This window comes from Magnolia sinica, chromosome 7 (assembly GCF_029962835.1).
Source record: "Magnolia sinica isolate HGM2019 chromosome 7, MsV1, whole genome shotgun sequence".
In the NCBI taxonomy this organism is placed as follows: Eukaryota; Viridiplantae; Streptophyta; class Magnoliopsida; order Magnoliales; family Magnoliaceae; genus Magnolia; species Magnolia sinica.
Window position 1 is genome coordinate 78,678,067 of NC_080579.1, and position 17,316 is coordinate 78,695,382.

The window sequence follows — 17,316 nt, forward strand, 5'->3', positions numbered from 1 at the left end:
ATAAAGAGGCTATATCTTCTAGAGACTCAGCTTTCTGGAAAGAGGCTATTAATGATGAAACGAAATCTATAATGTCAAATCAAACATGGGAACTAGTAAACTTACCTCTAGATTCTAGACCCATAGGTTGCAAGTGGGTATTTAGAAAGAAATATCACACTGATGGAACTATCCAAACCTTTAAAGCTCAACTAGTAGCTAAGGGTTTTAGACAAAAAGAATGGATAAATTATTTTGACACATTCTCTTGTAGCTAGGATAACATTCATTAGGATATTATTTGTACTAGCTTTCATACATCATCTTCACATATATCAAATGAATGTAAAGACTGCATTACTGAATGGTGACCTCAATGAGGAGGTATACATGGAACAACCTAAATGATTCGTTCTACCAGAAAATGAAAATAAAGTATGTAGATTAATTAAATCTTTGTATGGATTAAAACAGACAACAAAACAATGGCATGAGAAGTTTGATTCCAAAATATTATCTCATAGCTTCATGCATAATGTACCTGATAAATGCATATATTCTAAAGTTGATGGTAACTATATAATTATTATTTGTCTATATATTAATGACATGTTAATAATAAGTAATAAAATGGAAGATGTAACAGAAACAGAGGTTTTTATCTTCCGTATTCAAAATGAAGGATCTTGAACAAGTAGATACCATCCTAGGTATCAAAGTTAAAAAATATTATGAGGTTTCTATTCTTTGTGTCAATCTCATTATATTGAGAAGATACTTAACAAGTTTAACCATCTGAATATTAAAGAAGCAAAAATCTCATTTGATCCAAGTATCAAGCTAAAAGAGAATAACGGAAGAACAATTGCACAACTGGGTATGTGAGTGCTATAGGGGGTCTTATGTATGTTATGCAATGCACTAGACTTGATGTTGCATATGTTGTGAGTAAACTTAGTAGGTTTATTAGCAACCCCAGTACCAAACAGTAGAATGCATTCAGTAGAGTCCTTGGCTACTTAAAAGCAACTAAAGACTTAGGGTTATTCTATTCAGAGTTTCCTGCCGCATTGGAAGGATATACCGATGCGAGCTGGATATTAAGTGCAGTGGACAACAAGTCCATTATAGGGTAGGTATTCACCCTAGGAGGTACAACTGTATCTTAGGAAACTAAGAAACAGACTTGTATAATACACTCGACCATAGAGTCTGAATTTATAGCCTTGGCTGCAACAAGCAAAGAGGCTAAATGGCTAAGGGATCTTTTACTAGAAATTCATTTTTATTGTAAAGTCTATATCGATTGTGTCACTACATTGTGATAGTGAAGCCACATTAGACAGAGCCTATAGCGGCACCTATAATGGTAAGTCTAGATATATAAGTCTACGACATGATTATGTTAGATAATTGATTCGAGTTGGAATCATTGTTATTTCCTATGTGAAATCAAGCAATAACCTAGCAGACCCTTTTACTAAACCTCTACCAGGAGAAGTTGTAAAGGCAACATCTAAAGGGATGGGGTTGAAACTCTTTAACCAAAGTTCCACTAGTGATGATAACCCAACCTAAAATCAGAAAATCTCTAATTTCAGGTTTAATGGGTAAAAACAAGTGCCGTCTCTCATGATTTTCTTAGTCCACAAGTGCTGTTGGACTGGTGGCCTAGCTCACCTATTGCCCCAACATGTGGCCCATGTGCAGCCCACAACACTTACATAAGGAGCGACCCACCTGATCTCAGTGTGCAGCCCACCTGATTATCAGACGTGGTGCGGCCCACCTGATTCTCAGATGTGGTGCGGCCCACCTCCTTCATAGTGTGCAACCCACCTGATTCTCAGATTGGTGCGACCCACCTGCTTCATAGCTGTGACCCACCTGATTTTCATGGTGAGGCCTACTAAGTTTGGTCGTGGCTGCTTTTCAGGGCTTATGACATTGTGTAGGCCATCTCTATGGCCCATCTTTCAGCTGGATTCAAGTCCCAATCCCTGCCTGCTTTTAGTCCATTCCAGGGCCCACGTAATGGTCCCATTGAGAGCTGGTTTCAACTCCTTATCTTGGCCATTTACAGGCCATTTTCAGTCCACTTTGGGGCCCAGATAAAGGCCCGATTTCTGCCATTTTTTCGGCCCAGCTGAGTTTGAAATCTCGACTCAAATCATGGCCCATTTGTAGGCTGTATCTGTCCAGATTGGAGGCTGGTTTTCAACCCGTTCCAAGGCTTAATGGGGGCCTAATTCTAGCTGTTTTCATGACCTGATGGATGCCAGATTTCGGCTCCTTATATGGTCCATCCGAGTCTTGAAATCCCATCCCGAATCAGGGCCTGTAGAGCCTGATTCCAGCTCCAACTGTGGCCCACTTTTAGGCTATACTCAGCTTGGGTTGGAGGCCTTTAAGAAGGTGGAGGGAAGGGGTTACCTGACTCGATCGAGCTCGAGTTGGAGAGTAGCAACACACGCACCTACACTCTTCTCACACACACACACACACACACACACACACACACACACTCTCTCTCTCTCTCTATCTCTCTCCTTTCTCTCTTTCTTCTTCCCTCTTCTTCTCTCTCTAGCTGTGAAGCTACAGGCCCACACTAACTCGACTCGGTTCGATTTTCACCGGCAGAGTTGGTGCAGTGTGCACTGAGTCTACTCGGCTGACTCGTTTCTCCCTCTCTTTCACTCCTTTCTCTCTCTCTCTCTCTCTCTCTCTCTCTCTTTCCTTTCTTTTTCTCTTTTCGTTTCTCTCCTTCTCTGGTGTGAATCCTGAGGATAATAGTGTTCTCTTATAGGGTAGGAGAGAAGCTACCAATGGTTGGAAAGAGCTCCCCCTATGTAATGGTTGTGATTGAAAAATGGCCATGTATGAGGCCTATCCACACGCTGAGATGGATTACTGATGCCTTGGCCCACCAGAAAAGCAAATTTTTAGGTCTGGTGGGGCCCATCTCGTGATCATGTTCAGATGGGTTAATGGGGAAGATGATTTGTCCGTTAATGGTAGATCACTGCCCAGGGTATTTCGGTGTGATCTGGTCTGTTTGAGCGAACCAAATGGAGTCTCTGATCAGTGTGGGGCCCACTTTTTGGACTACAAACGTGAGTTTCAGTTAATCTCACGAGAAAATCTGATTCTCATCACTTTCTCATGAGATGAGATGTTCTTTCCTCTCATCTCTACTTCCTTCCATGGAGGGGCTGGGATCACTCCGCGTGGCCCCAGGGAACGCCTATCCCGAAATGGAAAAACTCCCTTTTTTGCTTTTTTGTTTTGCCCCGCCAATTTTAGCTATGAGAGAACACTCTCTTACCTAGTGAGTGGACGACAGTGATCTGCTGGACAAACCAATGTTAGCTTGTACGTCAGTCCCCCTGATGGCCCCTTATCTAGGGATCCCAGCCGTTCGTGAACTATTGGATGGCTCTGTCCCAACTTTCCCATTTTTATGCATGGGCCTAAAACCCTATACAGTTTTAGTCGGACAAACCCCATGAGCAAGATGGATGGTTTGGATTGTTCAGATAGTGGTCAGGTTGGGCCACTTTAGAGGCTGAGTGTCATCAGTTTCAAATTCAAAACGGGCGGGAGGAGTCCTGTCATTTTTTCGCGAAAGGGCTCGGTCAAAGTTGGTTTGACCAGCTTGGACCGACCGATGCACGACGCATGCAGGTGCACTTGGTGCACTCACGCATTGTGTGGGGTCCACCGTGATGTTTACGGTAAATCCACTCCATCTAATCGCCTTAGGGGCCCCACTTAGGGGTCCTGGCCTAGTTTTGAGGTGGGGTCGAGGCCCAAGTGGGCCGTATCACACGTCTCACACTCTATTTAGCCTGATATATGTTGATCTGATGGTTGGATTGGTTCGATACTTAATTTCAACAGCTAATTACAGATTTAAGACTCAATGGTGCTTGGTTGGCTATCCACTAGCCTTTGAAAATCAATCTTTAGAGTATTGCTATGATTAGCTGATTTAGGAACGATTCTGACTTAAAGTGCTTGATCGATGTTACCTTCTTTGACTATTGTGGAGTGCAATTCGGCTTCTAGGGCCTCTAATAGGTGGCTTTAATGATGCCTGGGAGCCTCATCCTGTACACGTTGAGAATAAGTTTATTTGGTTAATTGACTTTGGGTTTTTCATTGATGTGGGTTTAAATGGTGACACCCGCGCACCAGAGGTGCGGGGTGTTATAGTCTACCCCCCTAAAAAAAAAATTCTCCCTCGAAATTACCTGTGGTGTGTTGTTGAACAAGTGAGGGTACTTTTCCATGACCTCTGCGTCTCGTTCCAAAGTCGCTTCTTCCTCGCCATGGTGTAACATCTCGAAAAAATCCATACAAGGACACGAGTACCACCTCAGGCAGAAAATCACCCAGGACCAAATCCTTTAGAAATTAGGTTAATATTAGCAAATGCTAAAGTAAAGTGCTTATGAAATTAGCACTAATCACTTTAAATATATTTTGCAAGACCCAAAACGTATAGAATCATTGACGCTACATTACCCTGAAATCTAGAATCCATCCTTAAACCCGGTTGCTCTCGGGAGCTACTTGAAACTCCGTATCGGACCTGGACCGCACGTCGAAAGTCCGATTACCTGAAACTATACGGATATGACCGCATTACTAGACTTGACAACCCCCTCGGAAATCAAGTCCTAACTGTGTCTAGAAATGCACAACTTGATCTCAGAGTGAAAAGGGTGAGAAACGTGAAAATATTTAGGAATAAAAATTTGAATTTAAGTAATCTGAGTCGTGTCGCTTATGGACCAAATATAAGGATTCAGACCGTCAGAATCTGACCCAAATACACCCTCGGATCAGGAGAAATGTCCCACACATGTCAATGTACTTGTGGCCCTGATCGAGTGACCGTGACCGCTAAACTGAAACTGGTCTGCCTGACCTAGATCCATGGTCAGGGAGCTTAAGTTCGACCGCACGTGGAAAAGGGGCCACCAGAAGTGCTCCGTTGGACCGGAACGACCCATATTTGGATATAACCTAAGTATACCTTGGCCCCAGGGCCATTCCTATCAAACCTGGGCCTATATAAGGACCTTAAACACCCTCTCTCATATGCCATACGAATTTGATAAAACCCTAGGAGAGAGAGAAGAGAAAACAGAAGGGAAAAGAGAGAAAGTAAGGGTGAGAGTTGGAGATTCCTCCTGGGATTCGATCCCATCGCTCCTCAGCCTTAGCTACCGCATCTACATCGCTATTATGACGAATTCCATTCCACTATTGGGTAAGGAAACCTAACCCTAATCTGTTTTAGGATTTCTGATAATGTAGATTATCAAATAGCTAACCTAATTTATCCTATAGGTTGCCAAATCTGCCGTAGGCAAAGACTTAGCTTTAAACTGAGTTCATTATAAGTCTACCAGCGAAAGGTGCAGACTATAAACATATAGCTTAAGGTTTTCAAGGCTTTCAATGTTGGTTAATGGTTTATTATTGATGTGGGTGCAATTTCACATGCAAAATGCGATATTTGTATTGCGTTTCTGATATATATGAAATCTATTGAGATTAGTGTATTCCATGTATACATAGAAAGTATCATATACGTATGAAATATGAACATGTGTTTGCCATGATTAATTGCCGTGTGTTTGTGCTAGCTGTATGTGCAACAACTCCTTGGCGAAAGGATTTGTCCTAATATGTGCTATCACCAACATACGTCATGTATGTTGGAATATGTAGTCTAAGTTTTGTAGAAATGTCTGAATAAACAAGTGTGTAATATATTGTACTTTATATGGGCATTGAGAAGAGATTCTCAACTACCTTAACGATGTGTATGATTTCCTACATGCAAGTTATATCCTTTGTCTGTTTAACTTAGACACTACTTATGTGTGAGTTCATGTTTAAGTTTAAATCTATTAAATTCTCACATGTTTGTATGATTGGAAATTGTTAATTCATTATTGTTCTGATTTGTTTGTATGAGTAGCTGTTATAATTGAATGTGTTTGGGACTACGGAATAGTTCAGGCAATCGGTAATAAGTTCTAATATGGTGGCTGAGGTTGTCTCGCCACATAAGATGTGAACGGTGAATCCGAGCCGTACTTGGGATGTCAGCAGTGGTTAGGCCATACGGAGTGCTTACGCACTTCATGTCGATTAACTCAACGTACGCTCGTACTAATCGAACATGTCAAGTAACTCGATTGACCCGATGTATGTTCATCATGTATGGACGCTACTGCTTGAATCTAAGGTACCAAACTCACCAGTGAAACCCTGTTAACTTTGGTACCTCGATCCGCTAAGACTCATGAGCCGGGCATGGTGGTGTGGGACACCGTGGTCGAGCTGTCGGCCTACGCTGGGGTGACGAGCCTTCCCGTAGTGACCAGTGAGGAACCCAGACTCGTGAGCCGAATACGGTGGTATGGGACACTGTATTCGAGTTGTCGGCCTACACTGATAAGGTGACGAGCCCTTTGTAGTGACCTTAAGTGTATACTAAGACTGCGTAGAGGCGACGAGCCCTTATGTAGCAACAAGAGTACACTAGGCCTGCACTGATAAGGTGACGAGCCCTTTGTAGTAACCTAGAACTATATCATCGTATGAGATTTACTAGGATTGACGACCCTAGAATGGATCATTGTTTGGAAATTGATATAAGGGAGGTACCTTAGCTTCCCAATCCTACTGTATGAAAAGGACTAATAAGAACTTGGTAATCATGCTCATGCACCGCGTTACGCATGCGTTTGGCGTAGCAGGTCAAGCACTGTGGCAGTATTGCATGCGCGAACGTAAGATGAAGTCGCTGAGGGAGTGCAGGCGAGGGCATGCATCATTATTCATATCATTCTTGCATTAATCACAGTACTTAGGGATGTTTGCTTGTATTGCGTTATCATTACTGCTTGACTGAATTGATGACATGTTAACCTTTGCTTTATTGTTCCACTGAGTTGATCACTCACTCTCACGTTCTGGGACGGTGTTCTAAACACCCACCAGACCCTGTCTTAGTTGCAGATGATGACACGACTCAGGAGGCGGAGCCTGATTTCTATGATGATCAGGACGAGTTCTCGTATATGCAGTTCTCAGGGGGTTTTACCTAGGCCATCCGGATTGATGGGGCTACAGGGTTTATTTTTGTAGTTGAACTATTACGTGTATATAATGACTCAGTGATGTATTCATACTCTGGAGACAGATCGTGATCTTTTGGTTCATACACATTTATATGCATTTTACAGTCTTCCGCTTGTGTTATATAAATTGATCTGGAGTATGAATTACTGTTTTGGTATAATCCTACTCATGATTAATGTGCTAACACAGACAACGTTTAATCATTATTAAATATGTTGCATAAGTTATGCGTTAGAACTCAAGAGTTGGACTTTTACTCGACCCCTAACTTTCAGGGCGTTATAAGTTGGTATCAAAGCATGATTTGGATTAAACCGGACCTGAGTTATGGTCACACGACATACGCTGACACTTTTCAACATATTTAGGTGTGAGAGAAATGTAGAAACAAGCTTAGGTTTCTCCGATTTCGCTAATTAGCAAAGTTCACTGAAAACGATCGCCGAGATCGGGTCTGTACACATCCGTGATCGCATGAATCGACCCCGGATCATCCCTGGACCATCAATCGATGAGTTTAGAGCATGATTTACCTAATCCCAGCCTTCAACAGTTAGAAAATGCGTAGTTACACCAGAAATTACATAAAATGGCCCGAAACGAGTCGGAACGAAGAAATGGGCCAAACGACACGCTTCCACGGGGACCCAGGGTGGGACCCACTTCTTTTTGGGATCCAGGGGGTAGGAGGACCTCGTCCAAAGGGCAAGCCCTTGCTAAAAGTTCCAATGGTCGGCAAGGACCTCGCCGATTTGACCAGGCGTCGCCGCCAAACAGGCCCAACCAGGCGGGCCGATCCTTCCTAGGTGTTGTGGGACCCACATACGTAGGTGGGGTCTGATAAAAACCCTTCTACACCACCTCTCCTTCACAAACCACCACTCCAAGCTCTCCTTTCTTCCAAAAATTTCAAATTTTTCACTCAAATCCCTCCTTCAACCACTCTCTTTCTCATTTTCGTGCAACCCTTGCACCACCCTCTCAAAAAACCCCTACCACCGCTGCCAACCCATTCCCATTGTCTCATTTGAGCTCTTAAACCCTCCCTTGAATCTCAAATTCATGTAAGCTCATTAACCTCCTTGATTTCATCATCTTCCCTCTTTATTTCCCTTTCATTTGAGCCTACACATTCCCCTTTTATAGCTCAAGATTTCAAAACCCAACAATCCCTCTTCTCATCTTCTCTATTCCTTCAACCTTCCTCATTTCTTCTCTTTTTGGAACACACAAATACCATTGTGTGCTTCAACACTCTTGTGAGCCTATAATCCACCTTATACCCACTTTTTCCTTCTAGTTCAATGGCTCTTTTTGAGCTTGTGGCGACTGTTTTCTCACTTTCCGCCCTTCTTTCTCTCATGGGAAAGAAAAGAGCTCCTATGGAAGAAGCTGGACCTAGTCGCCCTATTCGTTCGAGGAAACTAAGAGGTGCCACCGCAAGTTCGAGCCTCAATCGAGAGTTTCAGACTAAACGGGATCTTGATCCCCAGGCTCCCGTCGGAAGGACACTGTTGGCGGAGCTATCGCATGGAGTTTATGAGAGCCGTTGGGTCCTTTTTGAAGCTCATGTGGATGCAAGGCTGTTTGGAGAATACCTCTTGCTCAAGCGCCTGGAAGAGGCCTGGTGGGGTCCCCTATTTAAGGGCGAGTACCGCGCTAATGTGAGCAACGTCTAAACTTTCTATGCCCACATTCGAGAGCCTATACTGGAGCCCTTGCAGTTTAAGATCCCTTGTGGAAGAGATCGGGAAGCCACCATCGACGTTAGTTTGGTATCTTGGCTTATGAATGTGCCTCTTGGCGAGGTACATGCAACTAAGAAGAATCTGAGGAGTGTACGTGAAAGAGATCGCCGCACAGGGGCCCTTTGTGGCCAACTGGTTCAGTGGCAATCCAACAATAGCCTCCTAGCGACCCATATGTCTAGCGACTTCCATCTGCTTCATCATATCTTCACATTCAACATCTACCCCAGGTGGAGCAACCGCAGCGAGTGCACGCGTCTAATGGTAGATTTCCTGTATCAAGTGGGGCAGGGAGAGAAGCTGTGTGTGCCCATTTATGTTCTGCGACAGATAGTCCTCACCGCATGTTCTAACAGGAGGATAGATTTGCTCCCATTCGGCCGACTCATATGCAAGATTGCACATGAGTTTGGCTACAGACTTGGGGCAGAGAAGCCGGTGCCGATCGACTACATCAATGAAGCAACTCTCAATCAGATGGGAATTGGGCCGCGGCAACGACAAGCCCTACTTGAAGAGAGTGAGGCTGAGACAGAGAGCGAAGAAAAAGATAGTGAGGAAGAAGAGGGAGTTGAAATAGAAGAAGAGTAGAGCGAGGAAGAAGAGGAGGCCCAGGATACAAATGAGAACTCCCTTCCTGCAGAACCGGAGCATGGCACTGTTCGAGCTTGCTTAGCTCAACTTGAAGAAGGTCAGGCTGTCCTACGACAGGATATAATGGACCTTCGGGGCCTCGTGAAACATAAGTTCAAGAAGGTGACTAGTACTTTGAAGTCCATCCTGTGCTGCCTACAGGATAAGGGTGCACCTCCTCCATCGCCTGACTCGGATGCCTAGTCATCTAAGTCGTTGCCCCGTAATTATTTTAGAATGTTTGTGCTTTGCGTGCGGTCCCTTTTGCTAAGAAGTTGTGTGGAATGCTTGAAGGGTTGTGTATTGCTATGCTACATCTTACGTAAGTGAACCCTATTTTCATATAGGGAATGCCACTTAAGGTCACGCGGAGCACAGCACGCCTTACACTTCTTGATTCGATGGACCAGGCCCGTCCCCAGAGTGATGGTCGTACGGACCCTGGTTTAAGCCCGGTTCGTGAGGCTATTCCTGAGCCTCGGCCTTCTGTTAGTCCTACAGTTAGGCCGCCACCTTACACACCACCGATTCATGATCAAAATCGTGCATCTTCTTCGACGTAGCATGAGCCTCAGTCGACCCCACCTACTAATAGGTTAGAGCAGTTGATGATGATGATGCACCAGCAGCTCTTGACCATGATTGCAGGGGCCTTAGCTTAGGGTGGAAGTGCGACTCCACCTTCACCATCTGTACTTTCCGCTGAGACTGTGGGGCTTTCTACTCAGGATGAGGGTGTGCCTTCACCTGCACCTGCTGTATACCCTACGGAGAATTTAGGTATAAGTGGCCTTCTCAAGTGATTTCAGCGCTTGCAGCCTCCTACATTTGCGGGTTCTTACAGACCCGAGGAGGCCGAATATTGGCTAGACCGCATCTCTAAGATGCTGAGGATGTTACATTGTACAGAACCGGAGCAGGTTGAGTTGGCCACCTTTATGTTTGAAAAGGAGGCCAGCTTGTGGTGGGATAGTGTCTTGCGGACCGTTGCAGTAGACTATGTATGGACGTGGGTAGCTTTTGAGTTCCGCTTCCATGAGAAGTACTATCCCCAGACGTACCGGCACGAGAAGGAGAATGGGTTTTTACGCCTCAGACAGGGATGCATGTCAGTGACGGAGTACGAGCACCGGTTTACGGAGTTGGGCAGGTATGTCCCTACAATACTTGCTGACACGCAGATGTGGATGCTGCGTTTTTCCGAGGGCTTGCGACCTGACATTCGCTCGAAGATGTGCTGTGCTAACATACCCTCCTATGCTGAGCTAGTACACATGTCTATGCGAGCAGAGCAGGATGGAGTTCGACTATCACGTTCTTGTGAACCTATGGTCCCTAGGCTACGACCAGATTTGCCGAGCAGACCATTCCTTGGCAAGAGATCCCATACCAACTCTCCTCCTAGGATCGCGACGCCACTAGTTCCGATGAGGCAACCTGGTGTGACATGTACATCTTGTGGCAGACCCGGTCATGCTGCAGAGAGCTGTTTTGCACGCATGAGAGATAGTGGGTTTTCGCTGCCACAAAGAATCGACCGTCCTCGCCCTCAGGCTCTATCGGGTCCACCTCTACAGACAGCACCTGTACATCCTTCTTTCAGGCCCCTTGCATCTCGATTTAGGCCACCTCAGCGACCTATGGTGCCTCAGCCTAACCGAGCTCAGCAGGCACGCGTTCATGCACTTACAGCGGAAGCGCCTGACTCTACAGCTACCGTACCTCTGGCCTTCGAGCTCACCGCCCATATTGAAGGTACCCCTATATTTCTGTTGGTGGATACGGGATCCACTATATCTGTGATATCATGTTCTGCAGTCCAGCGCTTAGGGCTGAAGACGACTCCGATGGATGAGGTGCGAGTTATCTCAGCACCAGGGACCTTTACAGATGCCACCAAAATGTGTGCGGGTTGTTTGATAGATCTAGGGAGCAGGACAATATGTATTGACTTGATTGTCACCACATTATACCATTTCGACGTCATCCTTGGTATGGATTGGTTAACTGAAGCAAGGGCCGAGATTGACTGCGAGACCCGTCTAGTGACAGAGTACGGACCTGAGGGCACGCCCTTTACTTTCCCTGTGCAGGTCGGTTGCCCTTTTCGAGTTCTTTGTTACGCTTCTTTACTGAAGAATGTTGATGGCCCGACACTTGAACATACGCCTGTAGTTCGGGATTTTGGGGAAGTGTTCAGTAAGATACTGGGGCTACCTCCTCGTCGTGAGATTGATTTCACCATCGATCTAGCGCCTGGTGCGATGCCCATATCTCTTTCGACTTATCGCATGGCTCCATGCGAGATGGAGGAATTGAGGAAACAGATTGACGACCTGTTACATGCTGGTTTCATACGGCCGAGTGTGTCTCCTTGGGGAGCACGTGTGTTGTTTGTGAAGAAGAAGGATGGGTCACTGCGGTTGCATATTGATTACCGCAAATTGAACCAAGTGACGGTGAAGAACAATTATCTCTTACCCAGGATAGATGATCTGTTCAATCAGTTGAAAGGAGCGTAGTATTTTTCGAAGATCGATTTACAGTTAGGGTATCATCAATTGTGTGTTAGGGATGAGGACGTGCAGAAGTTGGCTTTCAGGACTTGTTTTGGGCACTTTGAATTTCTTGTGATGTCGTTCGGTCTTACGAACGCTTGTTCACACCCCAAGTATAAGGTTGTGATGTAGTAATAAACTCGGTGAGACCGAGGTCGACTCCCAAGGGACTGAAACCTGTACATAATCTGAAACTAGGTAGAAATAGAACTAGCCTACAATGAAATCTAAATCAAATAGAAATCAGAGATGAGAAACTAGGGATTCAGAGGATCCACTTGTAGAGATCAGGGAGATCTTTGGCCTCCTTCAAGAATCATGGAAATTAAACTGAACTTCCTTTGATATAATTTTAAAGAGAGGAAAGGTATATGAATTAGAATGGATTCCATCACTAAACCATGCCCAGGAGACAAAGCAAACAATAGAATTAAACTAATTACCAACCAATCATCATGCTATGAAGGTTAGGAAGGGTACCGTCATTCGACCATGCCCAGGAGACGATGGTAAACAACATGGCTTCCTGATGTCATAAACATAAAAGGAAAAGAACATGCTAAAAGCTATCGCAGACCCATTGTAATTTCAGTCACAATAGACCATTAAAAACTAAAAACATTCCCTTAATAATCAAACCACAATCAAGCTCAATTCACAATTTAATAATTAAATCAAAAAATAGAGTCTCTCATCTCACTACAAGCTTCACCTCTTAGCCCTAGCTAAGAGGTTTAGCCGATCATGGGCATGATTAGGCTATATCCAAAATAAACAAAAAGAAGAAGAAAAAAAAAAAGAAAAACCAAATAACTCTCTCTCTCTGCTCACGTCCAGCCATAGATCCCTGCAAATTCCCGCTGGCCCCTCATGAAATCTCCTTCTCTCCCTTATAAGCAGCAGGGAAGGTCGAGTGCCAAAGGCGGTGGCTGAAATTTTCGCACTCCATGCGGAGGTTTTACACAGAAAAACCTCTTACGCAAGCCGTTCTTGCACTGAACCTTGGTGGGGCCAGTTATTGAGCTCAGACAGGAGATCCACTCTGTTCACCCGCTTCCCCTCGAGATTTCGACTAGAGATGGCTAGTTTTGAAATGTCATTGACACGACCAAAGGTAGTAATCACGCTGCAATTGGCGTAGGGCTGTCCGTTTGTGACCGTTAAACTAGCACATATGCGTGCATGAATGCACAAGATCAACATGTGTTTGACTAGATCGAGGCCCTCTGCACGATGGACGGTGTGGATTGGAAAGCTAGCTCGTGATGGTGGCCCACAAATAAAAATCACAAGCTCTGTTGCGAAACAAAGCTTCCGCGTCTTCGCTGTGATGGTTGGTGGGCCCCACATTGATGGTTGCGAAGAAATCCATGCCATCCAATAGGTTCCCCACGAAAAACCGTTCAGGAAGACCAAGTCCAGTTTGATTTTGGTGTGACCCACAAAACTTCACGTTACACCGTTCATCCTGCGTTTTGGATGAGCACTCCACACATTTGTTTGCATGGTGGAGAAGGGACACTTAGGCATGGGTTTTGGTTGCCCCACGGGACAAATGAATGGTCCAAATCGTGGATTCGAATGAGTAGTGGGCCCCACTACTGAAAAATGGACGGGCAGCGTCCGTCCGCTGTTACTGCGGAAGAAGAAGACGGGTCAGCCCGTCTTTGACCGGGCTGACCGTCCGGTGCACGGTCGGTGCATGTACACTATGTAAACGCACTGTACTTGTAAGGTCCACTGTGATGTTCGTGAGACATCTGCTCCGTCCATTTGCTGTGTCACTCCATTTAAGGCGTTGAGAACAAAATTGAAGCATTTTCAGATACCAGGCGGGCCCCAAATCACTGATTTATGGGTTGATCTGTCCGTTGGGCCACTTTCAGAGGGATCCAATGGCTGAAATTTGACGTGTACGGTTAGTTCATGATCATCAGACCATATATAAAGTTTGGAGCTGATCAGATGGTGGGAACCCTGTGATCTTGTATTATGGACGTCTTTTAGGCCTGTTTGAAGTGAGTGGCTAGAATTTCTCTGATCTCTAGTGCGTAAATCCTCAATCTTGGTCCCATGGAGTCCTATCCACTGCCTTGGTGATGCCAAAGTATCAAATCCATCCTTTAGCATCTTTTTCAATCCATGCTGGTCAATTCTCCTTGCATCACAAACACGATTAAAATAGACCGTTAAGCAGTACCATGTTCGTAAATCCAGGCAAGAACTGGGGTCTGATATGCAATATTTGACCCTCAACAATGCTCCGGCTGTGTTCATGGACTTGATGAAAGAGTATTTTGGCCGTTCCTTTACCGATTCGTCATTGTGTTTATTGACGACATTCTGATATACTCCAAGAGTTGGGAAGAATACGAAGAACACCTGCGAGCGGTCTTGGATACTCTGAGGAAGAATCAGTTGTTTGCCTAGTACAAGAAATGCGACTTCTGGAAGAAAGAAGTCAAGTTCTAGCTGTGGACCTCGCTAAGGTAGCAGCAGTTCAGGAATGGGAGCAGCCCGGTTTGGTTACCGAGGTAAGGAGCTTTCTTGGTCTGGTAGGTTACTATCGGCGATTCATTTGGAATTTCTCGAAGATAGCCAGACCTTTGTCTCAGTTGACGCGGAAAGATTTGAAGTTCACCTGGAATGAAAAGGAAGAAGCAGCTTTTCAGGAGCTGAAGGACAGGTTGACGTCCGCCCCTGTGCTAGTATTGCCAGAGCAAGGGGTCAAGTATGTCATATATACCGATGCGTCTCGTGTGCGGTTTGGGTTGTGTCCTTATGCAGACGGACAGGGTGATTGCATATGCCTCGAGACAGTTGAGGAAACACGAGGAGAATTACCCTACGCACGACCTTGAGTTAACAGCGGTCATATTTGCATTAAAGCTCTGAAGACAATACCTCTACGGAGAGGAGTTCGGGCTCTTTTGCGACCACAAGAGCCTTAAGTATATATTCACTCAGCGGGATCTAAATATGAGGCAGCGTCGATGGATGGAAACCTTGAAGGACTTCAAGTTCAAGGTCTCTTACCATCCCGGTAAGGCCAACCTTGTGGCAAATGCATTGAGCCGCAAGAAGGTGATCATATTTACCGCTCCGCTGATGATTGAGGAGTGGGGTATGCTAGAGTTTGTTCGTAACTTTGAGTAGAAGCTCATAGTGGAGGAACCATATGAGGGCATCGCGCATATTCTAGTACAACCCCTCATTGATGATAGGATCATGGCAGCTTAGACAGACGATAAGCTTTTGGCGAAGATGAGAGGACAGGCAAGTAGCGATGAGGACGCCAAATGGAGAGTTGGAACGGATGGGGGCTTACGTTACCATGACCGCCTATGTGTCCCGAGCCTCCCCGACTTGAGGAAAGAAGTTTTTGAGGCTGCTCACGATTCTAGGATGGCTATGCATCTAGGCAGCATGAAGATGTATCGTGACATGAAGAGGTCGTACTGGTGGGACAATATGAAGGCTCACATAGTAGATTGCGTGTCCCGTTGTCTCACGTGCCAATAGGTCAAGGCAAAGCATCGCCGACCTCCTGGTTTGCTTTAGCCCATGCCCATAGCAGAATGGAAGTGGGACTTCATCTCTATAGATTTTATATCAGGTCTACCGAAGATGAGGAAGGGTTATGATTCCATTTGGGTGATCGTGGACCGGTTGACGAAATCGGCTCACTTCCTCCCTATCAGAGTTTCGAACTCTGCAGACGAGTTGGCTAGGTTGTACATCAAAGAGATAGTACGTCTGCATGGAGTTCCCTTGGAGATCGTGTCGGACCGAGACACGTGATTCATATCTATCTTTTGGACTCGTATTTAGGAAGTGATGGGTGTGAAGCTGAAGTTCAGTATCGCGTTCCACCCACAGACTGACAAGCAGACGAAATGGGTGAATCAGATTCTGGAAGATATGTTGCGAGCCTGTGTGCTGGATTTCAAGGACAATTAGGACAACTGTCTTCCCTATGCAAAGTTCGCCGATAATAACAGCTTCCAGGCGAGTATTGGCATGGCTCCTTACGAGGCACTGTATGGGCGCCCGTGCAGAGCACCGCATTTCTGGGCAGAGGTTGGCGAGAAGAGCTTGATTGGCCCGGAGTTAGTTCAGGCGACTTCAAAGAAAGTCGACATCATCAAGCGCCGACTGCTGACAGCGCAGAGCAGACAGAAGAGCTACACCGATACGAGGCGGCGACGGCTAAAGTTCGAGGTCGGAGACCATGTATTTCTCAGAGTTTCCCCTATGAAGGGAATCCTTCGGTTTGGTAAGAAGGGGAAGCTTACGCCTCGATTCATTGGCCCATTCCAGATACTGGATCGAGTGGGAGCGGTAGCATACCGCCTTGCTTTGCCCACACCACTTGCAGGTGTGCATAACGTATTTCATGTTTCTATGCTGAAGAAATACGTTCCCGATCCTTCCCACATTATCAGATGGGAGCAGGTACAGTTGAGCGAGGACGCTACATATGTACTGTGACCGGCGCGTATCCTAGACAGGAAGGAGCAGGTATTGCGTAGCAAGGTCATTCCACTTGTGAAAGTGCTGTGAACGCATCACACGGAAGAAGAGGCTACTTGGGAGACAGTAGCCGAGGTTCGAAAGAACTACCCTCAGATTCTCAAGGAGTACGAAAATGTACTAATTTTGAGGATAAAATTTTTCTTTAAAGGGGGTAGATTGTAACGTCTCGGAAAAATCCGTACAAGGACCCGAGTACCACCTTAGGAAGAAAATCACCCAAGACCAAATCCTTTAGAAATTAGGTTAATATTAGCAAATGCTAAACTAGAGTGCTTTTGAAATTAGCACTAATCATTTTAAATATAGTTTACAAGACATAAAACGTACAAAATCATTGACGCTACATTACCCTGAAATCTAGAATCCATCCTTAAAGCCGGTTGCTCTCGGGAGCTACTTGAAACTCCATATCGGACCTGGATCGCAAGTTGAAAGTCCGATTACCCCGAAACTATACGGATATGACTGCATTACTGGACTTGACAACCCCCTCGGAAATCAAGTCTTAACTGTGTCTAAAAATACACAACTTGAGCCCAGATCGAAGAGGGTGAGAAACATGAAAATATTTAGGAATAAAAATTCAAATTTAAGTGATCTGAGTCGTGTTGCTTGCAGACCAAATATAAGGATTCAAACTGTCAGAATCTAACCCAAATACACCCTCGGATCAGGAGAAATGTCCCACACATGTCGAT